At 40.7% G+C, this 13,554-nt stretch overlaps 1 protein-coding gene across 1 annotated transcript in view; it reads left to right on the top strand.

Moving 5' to 3' along the window:
- Nucleotides 1–13,554, top strand: part of LOC108796020 (calcium-activated potassium channel subunit alpha-1-like) — a gene marked incomplete at its 3' end in the record, with an annotated part of 400,113 nt that overhangs the window by 311,771 nt on the left and 74,788 nt on the right. The window lies entirely within an intron of this gene.

The following is a 13,554-nucleotide window of genomic DNA, read 5'->3' as shown; positions in this document are numbered from 1 at the left end:
TTTTACCGGCCCCCCCCCCCCCCCTTAAGTCCAATAAGTTGTGGTGGGTGCATTCCCTCAGCTACACATCACAAAGGGGCAGGGAATTCCCTACACTTTCCTGTCCTGCTTAGCTCATCATATGAGGTTGGAAATGGCTTTCAGAGTCACCAATAATACTACAATGTTGTAAATCTAAGGCAGAGTTTAATACTGCAGTTGCAATGACTCCCTAAGGAGCTGCTAGATGTTAATTTCTTCTGCCTCTTCCAGTGGTGAACTACCCTTAACTGGACCCGGCAACTCACTGACATACCAGTAGTGATAAAATAAGCTACATTGAAGCTGGAACTAACCCTAAAAGGGAAATATTGGTTGAACAGATTGAACAGTGGCGAGATTAATCCGGCATCAAATACTGGAACAGTTGTAAATGCAGCAGTTAATGTAATTTGTCCCATTGGCTGCCTGTGAAATGGCCTGGCCAGAACAGACAGTGCAAGTGAAAGCAGGCAATGTTAACACCCTTGTAGCAGTGGCAACCAAGGTCAATAGACTTTTACCTGGGATCTTTAACCACACAGTCGTCACAGCTGGAAACAGCACAGAACAATGCAATTTTGTTCAAAATAAAGCATTTTACCTTGTTATTAATAGGTCTGACACAGGCAGAATAAGTATACGCAAACAAAAGTCCTTGCTCAACTGAGCGTTTAAAAAAAAAAGGCACAACTTAAATGTGAATGTCACTTGTTCCCAAGGAAAACAAAACAAATGGATGCACAAATATTTTAAATGTAGTTTTAGTCCTTTTTGAGGTAAGGCCTCTCAATCTAATAGAAACAGGTGTTTACATTATCCCTTACTGCTGCTGGTCTCTCCACTCTCTAGCCCACTTCCAACAAACTTCTCTGACTACCTGGTGCTGCTCATTAAGTACAGCTGAGGAACTGGCTAGGCCAGACAGAAATTCTGGACTGGCTTCTCTACCTGCTGTGCTACACACAAACTGTGAAGTGGAGCACTATTGGGGAATATAGACATCCTCGATTACCATGCCTTGGGTTCTGTCACAACTTGTAATGTAAGATATTACAAATGCAACGTGTAAGTAACAGTACCAAAACTAGTCTCACCAAACTGGCTCTGTCTAACCATTGGTAAGTGGTACAACAAAGAAATCTCTAGGTGGTAAGGCCCTTGAATACGCATAGAGGCATTCATTCTCAAATACAGGCATAACATGAGATGCTCCCAGAGTTTCCCAGGGCTTCAAGTGGGGAAGGAGTGATGCAGTCTCCCTTAGGCAGAGCTCTGCTGGTGGCAGTAAAGTTCCAGTTACAACAACAAATGTAATGCATATAAAGGTGACCAACTCACCAAAGGCCCCCTGGTCAGCCATCGGTCCCTTGATGGCCACTCATGTAGACTAGATGGAGATGGATAGAAGTAGGTTGTAGTGCCCCAGCTAGCTGGATGATGGGAGATGTAGGCCTCCCTTGCCAGCAGCCTCTGCGCTGCTGGCACATCTCTGGAGAGGCAGTCTGCAATGTTCTGAGCCTCTCCTCTCTAGCCTGCACCTTTCCTCTGCTCTGATTTCTCTATCCCCGGGTCTTGATTGGTCCACGACTGCAATATCTGGGTCTCCGCAGTGCCTGCTCTCCCAGCACTACTGCGTAGCCACTTTGCCCTCTCAGGCCCACAACCCACTCCTGCCTTGGAGTTTTTAACCAGCACAGCCCCTCACTGGCTCCCCAGGTTCTCCTTACTCACCCCCAAGTCTGATGGGCTGGACTCCAGTTCTCCAGCTGTGGCCAGCCACAGTCTTGCTTCCTCCCCTAGTGGTCTGACAGTAAAGGGCCGAGGGAGGGAAGTGTGTAAATCCTCTGGTGCAGTTGTGAAAACAATAGTGCCTGGGCTGTGTGGCTCCTGCTGGTTAAAGGGAATGTCAGCCAGGGCTACACTGCACTTTAAACCATGGAGACTCTAAAGAGTGTATACCCTTTAGTACTTTATAATTTAGCCAGATAGGTATAGGCAATGGCTCAAACAGCCCAGCAGTTCAAACATAGTATACAAGAATTGTATAGAAAAAATTGTCTTATAGCATGGATCAACCTTTTTGTATAGCTAACTATATAGACAGATATGAACTCCCTGCATATAGACACTTCTACATCTTATTAACCTAGTATATGATGGTCTACTGTTTAAAAGTCACCAATATTGTTGTAATGCTGTACATTTGAGGCAGAGTCCAGTGCTTCAGTTTCCACCGTAGAGTAATGAAAGTTTGCAGTAGCACATCAGTTTTTCACAGTTAAGCCTGTATATACAATGGGGGGAATTTATCATAGCAATTGCGAGTGTTTGAACTTGCACGTAATATATTTGATGCACTTTGCACCAGATTTATGATGCTAGTGTGATGTTGTTCATAAATTAGGTTTTTTTTTTAACAGGTAAAGTTTTTATTGAATTTTCATACATAAAACAATCACAGTAAGACAATGACAATTACAGATCAACATTCTAAACTCCGCATTTCAGCAGTCAGTACAAGACAATACAATAATGATAACTCAAAAAATAAAGATACAGATACAAGTAGACAAATACATCAAAATAAATCGACTTGTGGATCATTACACTCTGTTTCTGGGACACTACCAAAACAAAACCCAGGGTCAGCCAGACCACTGAGGGCAGGCCCCCATAGGGTCCAGGAGAGGAGTAGGATGAGGGGGGAGAGGAGTAGAGGGAAGGAGCAGTCCAGCTAAGAAAGGGGGGGCAGAAGAGGGGGACGGAAAGGAATACCAGGTCAGCCTCAGAAGGGCAGGAGTAGCCGAGGAGAGAAGGGAGAGGGAAGGAGCAGGGGGCGGGGGAGAAACCCAAAGCAAGAGGACCGAAGGTCAGACATAGGATCAGGCTTAATTCCGGAGATGGGGGGGGGAGGGTGTTCTCAGGAACTCCTCTCCGGTCAACCACGTCACTCATTTCCCCCCCAACTCTCGAGACCTCAGCCCACTTTCTCCGGACTACCTCTCATGCGATGCAGACGGGAGCAAGGTCTCCCCACCCGGGCCCTCCAGGGTGAGACCCCTAGCCGCCACCCACTCCCCCCAGATCCGATCAAATTTGCAAGCACAGTGCCGGCCCATATATGTTAGTCTGTATATCGGAAGCATCCGATCAATCGTGCCCATCCATTGTCCCAACGTAGGAGGGGAGGGCAGCCTCCACCTCAGAATAATTTCCCTGCGGGCATAGAAAGCCACATGGAATATAAGAAGCTTTGTTGCCTTAGGAGCCCGTAGCGTCTCTCCACATCCCAGCAGGAATCCATGTCAAGCTGATGTCCGGACACCACACTTATCGTAGAAACCACTGACTCCCAGTAAGACCAGAGCTCACCACACGACCACACCCTATGTAGAAAGGTGCCCTCCTCCCCTCCACACCGAGTACACCCTGCATCAGCAGTGGGATAGATTTTAGCCAGTCTAGTCGGGGTGTAGTAGGCCCTATGTAGACATTTGAGCTGGATAAATCGTTCTCTGGGGGAGATCACTGTGGGAATGTAAGTTGCCCACTCTACCTTCCACCGCCGCCACCCGGTCCCGAAAGCCGTCCAAGTCTCTCCGGAGCAGACCGACATCCGACTGCAGGTGGTCAATCTTGGCCGTCAGCGCACTCTGGCACCCCGAGATCGCCGCCATCACCGCTGTGAATTGGGCAGGCCCCGACAAGGCCTCCACCGGAGCTTCCGGCTGGGCCGCCATTTTGGCGCGCGGCAGTTTCAGTCCGCGGGCCGGCTGAGACTGAGGGGTAGTAGGGCGGCTCGTAGATGACCTCCGGCGCCCCCGAGACATACCCCCGGGATCAGGGCTTGATCTGGGTGTAATCCACCGACCACTTGAGCGCTCCACGGGGCCTGGGAAAACAGGATAGTAGGATAGGTGGCGGAGCACAGTTACTACACGTGTGCTCCGGTCGCCATCTTGGACACGCCCCCCTCATAAATGAGGTTTAACAGACTCCAGGAAAGAAGACTCGTAACTCCAGACAAACAGCTTAATTGTTGCTTCTTGAAGAAGTGGTCATTAGCACTTCTTAAGTTGTGGCTGTTTTATTAGGTGATGCTCCAGTTTCAAACAGCCCAGAACAAGTGCAGATGAAAACAGGTGCAAAAAACATGCAATTGAAAAAGTAGTGCAAGCTCTAGTCAAAACATGTTAAAAGACAGATTTGCACATTAAAAAATGGTCTAAGAGGCTAAAACTGTTGCAATTGCTTTGATACATTCCCCTCTCCCCCCAATGTCTCATAGGCAGTTTGGAAGACAGCCAGGGAATCCAAACAGAGCATACAAAATGTATATAGGAGCAGTATTTATAGTGTAAATCAATCTCTCTGCACAAGAGATTAAGCATCAGAGATTGTTGATCCAGGGAATATTCAATTGCCTTATGGCGTCAGGAAGGAATTTTTTCCCCTGTTGGAGCAAATTGAATCATGCTTTATAGGGTTTTTTTGCCTTTCCATGGATCAACAGTGGGTAATTGTGGGCATAGCGTTCTGTTTAGGCTTTTGTTCTTTTTTTTTTCTTATATCTCTATAGTTTGAACACGATGGACTTTTTTCAACCTGACTAACTATGTAACAATGCTGATAATAAAATGCTACACATGGAGTTAAGACTAATGTAAGATGCTATAACTGAACGTTTCAAACATAAGAAGCCTGTGCATGTGCAACTCATCAATCAGCATTCCATATATAATAATAATAAGGCATTCCCATGTGTAGACACAGATGTAGCACTTGCTGAACTTGCATTAAGTAGACAATACAAGACTTCAATGAGTGCAGTACACAGGTCTATGTAACAATATATGAATGCAAGCACATTAGGCACTTATCTCCCAAGTCATTATGAACATTCTGCAGATCATTTTTTCCTGTCTTTTTCCTTGGTTTGCTGGTGTCCAGAAACAAAAAGTTAATACCAGACAAGTTTGTCTCAACTGAAGCAAAGTGAATTTGCATTTAAATTTTCATTTTCTAAGCTGTGTGAAAAATAAAGATAGATGCTGATTTGTTGCTATGGGAAACCACAACAGTTGAAATAGAACTTGTCCTGGACACATTTTATTGCTTCCACCAAAGTGTCCAGGCATATACAGTATATATTACACTGCTTGCGTAACCATGCAGCTGTGTCTGACTCAAACACTAACACATTGACACTATTCTGACTCCAATTGTTGTATTAGTGATTTATCCCTTGCTGAGACCTCTATGTCTGGCCTGTTTAAGCAGATATAATCATTGTGGACAATCCGTATTAGATAGCTGAACTCCCCAAACACCTTTTCATCCACAAAGTGGTTTATTGCATGCAGCAGATTGCATCAGACAACAGGATACAGCAGATGAATGAACAGATGGTATTTGAAGGTCAAGGATAATAATGTTTCCAAGCTAGCATATACATGTGGTCCTGCTATAGGCAGCCATGACACTAAACAACTACTTGGAGAAGAAGGGCGGTACATTACACACAAAGTGAGGGAACACAGAAAAACATGGTGCAATAACCAAATAACCAGCTATACAATACCAAAGATAATGGCTTAAGGAAAATTAACTATGTGAATTCCCAACTCACAGTAATATATATATTAACCATGACTATGAATTTTGTGATATTTTTACAACTGTGTAACAGCACAGACGTGTTTCCTTCCGGGAGGAACTTCATGATGTGTTTGCCCTGCTAGGGATTTTAAATTTGCAGGGACCCATATTTACATAGTAAGCAAGAGGCATTTTTACCTACAGTATATGGTACTAGTCCACGGTGCAACCACACACACAGCAGAGAAGAAAAAGAAACTGGAAAGGTGCACATTTTTATCAATGTATACAAAAATAATATACACATACAGAAACCTACAAAAAGTTAAAAAAAATTACAAAAAACCCTTTCAATGTTAGCTCTTTATTTAATAACTTTTCACATGTATAAATACATAAACACACTTTTTGTTGTAGAATAATATTGAAAAGGTGCTAGTGCCTATGTATGCAACAGTACTTCTTAGTGTCAGTCTGAGCAGCAGTGTGTATGTTTGTAGTATGGCAAACTAGTAACCTGTGTACACCAGTGCTTACAGAACCTGAAAACTAGCTCAGTCATGAAGGGGTTAAAGTGAATAGACCTAGTCCCAGTAAAAAAGATAATTATAAAGAAGTTTTGGTGGTGCAGCTGAAGTGCACTGGTGGTAGCTGTTTATACTCTGCCATGAAACAATATAGTACTCACCTTGTAATAAGGCTGACAATGGAAATGGAAAAGCTATAAACAGGTCCAGTATTCACAACAGCAGACCATCAGGTCAGGATAAAGACTCCTTTAAACTGTTACTCTAGCATTGTACTGATCCATATTTTAGCGCTGACACAGCAGGTTTTAGCAATTTAGGAAGATGAAGAGAGCACACAGCATGTCTAGTAAACATACATGAAATTGTTCTGGGATTTGCCGGATTCTTGAACTGGACTCAGAACAGATGGGGAGGGATCTTAGGTGGAAGGGTAAACTAAATCAATAAGAAGTACCAAAGAGTAACAGAATCTTGGTAGGATCATCACAATAAAGGGTACTACAATGAACATTAAAATGCAAGTTCAAAGTAGAAGTATTAAAAAATAGGTCACTACAAGAACATTAGGAAATGATGGGAATGATTTTGAAAAGTTCCACTATGGCACTGGTGGTCCTTTGGCTGTATTTCAAGAAAAAATATTCCACAGAATGAAGCAGGGCTATTAGTGAGAATGTTGCCATGGGCAACAACTTATTTGATAGGAGGTGTTGAACAGCCAAAACTGATATAGCAGCAAGTTGAAGCCCAGTAGAAGAATTAGAAAATAGTTGTACACAAAGAAAACATTGTGTTATTGCCATGACCATGGAATTACAGATCCAGAGTGCTGGACAGCAGAGAAGACAATAAGTCATAACCTTGCTTTAGAGAGGTGGTGGCAGAGCAGACTAAGGAGCTCTGAATTCTACATTATGGGACAATAACCTACATATTGTCCATTTCCAACACAGTACAAGCACAGATTCTGTGAATGTCAATGAATACTTCACTAAATTGTCCTCCATAGACTTTGTAATGGTGGGTACATGCAGATTCTGGAAATTAATGGACATGTGTGTGGTGCTCTCATCCCTGAACTTTCTCCAGGTAATGGTTGTGCACTTTGGTACATTGAGACATTAGATCATCCAAGGAGCAAGAAGGGTCTGCTGGCAAAAACAGGACCTAAAAACAGTCCAAATCATAAGCAAACAAAACAAAATGTACCAGATATCTCAAGATAATCCAAGTAATAGTGAGATATAGATGCCAAGTTTAGGCTCAGTCTTAAAATGGGTCCATTATTTACAACAATAGAATAATATGTTATAATACAGACATGTGTAGATACTAGTATACACTGCGCTACAGATTACCTCGAACTCCACAAACATGTGTTAACCGTGACCAATTTCAAAACCAAAACAATATAATATATGCACTATGTGCATATGCACTATTCAGCAATCATTTAAAGTGAATTGTATGTCCATAAGTGTCCAGTGAACAAATGTTCATAAATCTGTGTATTCTATTTCGAATAAAGTCAATACGTATGTGAAATCTTATAAGGATCCACACTCACCAGAAAGCAAGACCGCTTATTCAAGACGGTCAAAACAGCATGTAATGCAGTATCCATCCAGTCTGCGTCTTCAGTCTTTATTTTATGTTAAACACTCCCAACGTTCACCCTCTCCATCCTCCAGGATCTGCAGTTCCTCAATTGCTCAGGAAATCGTAGTGTAATAAGTTTTTTGTTTTTTTTTAAACCAAACTTTTTATTAAAATCAAAACACTTACATGCTTCAATAAAAAAAAACTTGTTTTATAAATAATGAAGGTTGTCTCTCCCAACTGTAAAGCTCTGCTATCCAGATGGACTCAGCGTGTGGCTGTGTTAACGCATTTTGCATTCGACTTCCTCAGAACGGCATCCACCGGCCGAGAATTTTCCAACCAGCTCCTTCGATCAGCTGATCAAGGGATGCCAGGTGGAAGGGTGCTGACAGTTGTACCCATGCAGCAAATTTTGGATGGTTCAATGATCGGACCCCGATTTTGGTCTATGTGGAATCGGATATAAATGAACATGTGATCAGACGTCCATGTGTTTAGACTTGGCTGCCCATAGACTAGCATTGGGCATCCAATCGGTTCTGCCTGAAAAACTGACAGGTGGACTCGATCAGACCACTTGTGTGAAAGGGGCCTTAGAATTAGTTAGGAGTAGACATGTGCACTGGCAAAAAAATGTGTTTCATTTTGATTCGGATTTTGTGTTATTTCGTTTTTCGGGATTCGGGTGTGAAAGTCAATTCGGATTCGGAATTTGGATTCAGACGAAATTCGTTAGGTAGTTCTTTCGAACGTTCGTTTCGTTTTCATATCTTATTCGTTCGTTCATTGCAGCAAAGTGACATTTGAGGAAAAAAACTGTTTTCTCCTTCTCTAATGGCACTTTGCTGCAACTAACGAACGAAACGAATAAGAAATGAACGTTCGAACGAACTACTGCTAATGAAATTCAGATTCGTTTGCATACGTTATAGCTGTAATTCGGATACATCCGAATGTCCGAATTTTTTGAAAATTCGTCCGAATTTCGCTTCGGAACTAAACGAATCGCACATGTCTAGTTAGGAGTACATTTTTCTGTCACATTGCTATTTTATAGCAGCTGAGAAAAAAAGTAGGAATGCTGCCCAAGTAGAATATTTTCCTCAAATCTTTTTCACTGCTCCTGTTTAGCAATGCCTAGTTGTGTGGCAAAATTGATAAATATCACCCATGGGGTTTATATGTCCTAAAAAACATTTATCTGTGGTATAAACTAAGCCAAACAACTCACTTACCCACAAACATACAAAGACTGGGGTGCAGTAAAATGGCAGCATGTGCTATGGAGTCATTTAAATATTTGGTTCTAACAGAAGGCAGTATTTCCAAAGAAAGGAAGTTAAAAATTGTACATGGATGAATGTTTGCAGGCAACAGTGAAGCACAATGAAGGTTCCCTCTAGACTTGGGACTCCTTTTCTGTGAATGGAGTTGGTGATTTGATTAGAATGAATGACACCCTTACTGGTGCAAAGTAAAGGAATATTAGTTTAACCTATGCAATACCATCAGGGACAGGTGCGATCCGTCTCAATTTAATTCCGCAAAATGACCCACAACTCATGAACAAAATTTTAATAACTATCTGTTACCATAATTGCACCATAATTGAGGGATTACTTCCAGACCAAGAAGGTAGTAAGACACTCAAAGTTATGCATGAACTTGATATATAGTAATTCTGAATTGTATTCTTCTGCAAGTGCCTATTTAGTTATTTAGCCATGCTCCTTCACTTTAACAAAGTGCTTTGGGTGCTAGAGGACTTTGTCCCACCACTGCAACCAAAGTGGATATGCAGTAATGTTAATTGTAGACCATGTAGCCTACATGCCTTTTTCTTGTTTTTAGTCAAAAGCAAAGTGTAAGTAGAATAACTTGCTGGCTTTTTATACATCTCAGGGTCTCCAGTGTTCAAATGTCCCTAATATATTCTTCTGCAAAACAACCTTGGCCAGTACAAAGTCACTTCCCTGTGTTTTTCATCCACAATAAATCCGCTGTTATATAGAATAAATTATTGTGAAATCCAGATGTGGGGAAGTAGCTTTTTCTATCATGGTATTAATGGATTATCTCCGTAACCCACACAAGTCATAGACTTATTACAGCTAAACCCAAAACCAACATTTATGGAGTGATTAGTTCTTTACAGAAGTAAGATAACATCGGTTCACAGGAAGTGACAAGGACACTGAACCTCTGGCAACATTAACAGGTATTTTCTGTACTTTTCCATGCTGACTTTTTAGCAGCTCACAGTTTAAGGCACCCCAGGATTGCCCCCTGCCTAGAGTTGACAGTTGGGTTTTTGATGGCAGATAGACAAACAGATCAGCAAATTGGTAAATTTGATCCAAAGAGCAATCATGACAACAACAAATTAGCATCAGTATACCAAAAACTAATGGGGAACAAAAGGAAACTGACAGGAAGCTAATAGGTATTACTACAGGTCTCTGAGTAAACTGCCTGAGGAGATCGCATGCATGCCTCTGTGCACTACTGTTTTAAGTCGGAAAAAGTTGCCTACCTACTGGGAGCACACCCGTCCCAGAAAAAAGGATGATGGGAGCATGCCTACTGTGGGAGAATCTTGTTGTTAGGGCCTTTAAGAGCTGCAGGAAACCAGCAGGTGATTCAGCTCACTAAGTCTGACCTAAAATAGAACATATTTTCAGTGGACTTAACCTTCAAAATAAATGTGTATTTATAGTTACATTATGTGAAATTCGTCTGTAGTTATTTTTTTTCTGTTTCCAGTTATGCTACCTATAATTTTGTAGCTATAATTTCAGGATAAAGGTATATGTCAGATATTTCACGAATAGGCTATACCAATTCCAGATACTCCTTTGTGGAACCCATGGGTTGAAGCAATTTTTTTAAAATCTAATCAATACAGTGTTCATACAGTTACACTGTTATGAATTGCTGTTGTGTGATTGACTCTCCCATTGTGCTGAGATCTGTGTGTGACAAGGGCAACAGATGGAAGTGGGTGGGCATCCACAGTGGTATTAGGATTACGATGAAATCTCATTCATGAAATCAACGTCTGGCAATTCATAACACAGGGAACATGCAGCAAGAAGCTTAACCCTTTCACTGACACGACTCAATTTAGAGAAGGTTCAGTTGTATAAGGCATTTATACTAACTGACCAAATAAAGATTACAGTGCCACTAAGTAAAATGTCAAGTCCAAGGATGTGATAAGAAATATGACAAGATACATTTTCTAGTTATGTTGTTATATGTAACCTAGTGTTAAACAAATTAGTTTGAATTTTATTGTGATTTTTACATTTCCCCCACAATGATAATTGCATGTATGACTGCAGTGTATCGGTGTACATACATGCTGCCCTAAGATGTGTAAAGTTTGTTAAATAGCCACCTTTCTAACAAGTAAAGAAGGCATTATTTTAGTTCATAGTAAGTGTAACTAAAGTAAGATGACTAGATTTTTTAAATTAAATCCAGAATCACTTTATTGAAAATACAGAATATGGTTTGTTTATTGGTAAGACCATTGTGTGACATCTTTGTGTTTATCTTGGTTGTGGATGAGCAAGTCTGCCCAGGTTCAGTTCACAAGGGGTTTGTCAAATGCCTGATATTTATGAACCCCGAATTTAGCATCAAGCATGAATCTTGAAACTAAACTCTGGCCATTTCACGGCTAATAGGCATAATTTTGTCAAAAAGGGCACAGGTAGCTAGGCAAGGCCATGGGGGACCAGTGCAAATTTAAAACAAAAAAACCCCAAAAACAGACTGTTTACACTTGTACAGGTGAAACTCGAATAATTAGAATATCGTGCAAAGTTCATTTATTTCACTAATGCAACTTAAAAGGTGAAACTAATATATGAGATAGACTCATTACATGCAAAGCAAGATAATTCAAACCGTGATTTGTCATAATTGTGATGATTATGGCTTACAGCTCATGAAAACTCCAAGAACCACAAATCCACAACCTCAAAAAAGATTATTACATGCAATCAATAAAACAAGGATTGTGCATAGAACAATATCGGACCTCTGAAAAGTACAAGCATGCATATGTACTCAGTACTTGGTTTGGGCCCCTTTTGCGGCACTTACTGCAATTACTTTTGCACGATATTCTAATTATTCGAGTTTCACCTGTATATCCGACTGTCAGCTTTATAGTAGTAGCGATTCTGTCAAAAGGAAACTGACAGGAAGCTAATAGGTATTACTACAGGTCTCTGAGTAAACTGCCTGAGGAGATCGCATGCATGCCTCTGTGCACTACTGTTTTAAGTCGGAAAAAGTTGCCTACCTACTGGGAGCACACCCGTCCCAGAAAAAAGGATGATGGGAGCATGCCTACTGTGGGAGAATCTTGTTGTTAGGGCCTTTAAGAGCTGCAGGAAACCAGCAGGTGATTCAGCTCACTAAGTCTGACCTAAAATAGAACATATTTTCAGTGGACTTAACCTTCAAAATAAATGTGTATTTATAGTTACATTATGTGAAATTCGTCTGTAGTTATTTTTTTTCTGTTTCCAGTTATGCTACCTATAATTTTGTAGCTATAATTTCAGGATAAAGGTATATGTCAGATATTTCACGAATAGGCTATACCAATTCCAGATACTCCTTTGTGGAACCCATGGGTTGAAGCAATTTTTTTAAAATCTAATCAATACAGTGTTCATACAGTTACACTGTTATGAATTGCTGTTGTGTGATTGACTCTCCCATTGTGCTGAGATCTGTGTGTGACAAGGGCAACAGATGGAAGTGGGTGGGCATCCACAGTGGTATTAGGATTACGATGAAATCTCATTCATGAAATCAACGTCTGGCAATTCATAACACAGGGAACATGCAGCAAGAAGCTTAACCCTTTCACTGACACGACTCAATTTAGAGAAGGTTCAGTTGTATAAGGCATTTATACTAACTGACCAAATAAAGATTACAGTGCCACTAAGTAAAATGTCAAGTCCAAGGATGTGATAAGAAATATGACAAGATACATTTTCTAGTTATGTTGTTATATGTAACCTAGTGTTAAACAAATTAGTTTGAATTTTATTGTGATTTTTACATTTCCCCCACAATGATAATTGCATGTATGACTGCAGTGTATCGGTGTACATACATGCTGCCCTAAGATGTGTAAAGTTTGTTAAATAGCCACCTTTCTAACAAGTAAAGAAGGCATTATTTTAGTTCATAGTAAGTGTAACTAAAGTAAGATGACTAGATTTTTTAAATTAAATCCAGAATCACTTTATTGAAAATACAGAATATGGTTTGTTTATTGGTAAGACCATTGTGTGACATCTTTGTGTTTATCTTGGTTGTGGATGAGCAAGTCTGCCCAGGTTCAGTTCACAAGGGGTTTGTCAAATGCCTGATATTTATGAACCCCGAATTTAGCATCAAGCATGAATCTTGAAACTAAACTCTGGCCATTTCACGGCTAATAGGCATAATTTTGTCAAAAAGGGCACAGGTAGCTAGGCAAGGCCATGGGGGACCAGTGCAAATTTAAAACAAAAAAACGCCAAAAACAGACTGTTTACACTTGTACAGGTGAAACTCGAATAATTAGAATATCGTGCAAAGTTCATTTATTTCACTAATGCAACTTAAAAGGTGAAACTAATATATGAGATAGACTCATTACATGCAAAGCAAGATAATTCAAACCGTGATTTGTCATAATTGTGATGATTATGGCTTACAGCTCATGAAAACCCCAAGAACCCCAAATCCACAACCTCAAAAAAGTAGATTATTACATGCAATCAATAAA

The sequence above is a fragment of the Nanorana parkeri genome, unplaced genomic scaffold (assembly GCF_000935625.1).
Source record: "Nanorana parkeri isolate BGI_ZX_2015 unplaced genomic scaffold, ASM93562v1 scaffold1041, whole genome shotgun sequence".
Taxonomy (NCBI): domain Eukaryota; kingdom Metazoa; phylum Chordata; class Amphibia; order Anura; family Dicroglossidae; genus Nanorana; species Nanorana parkeri.
Note: the sequence above shows the minus strand (reverse complement) of the source record. Positions and strands in the feature narration are given on the sequence as shown.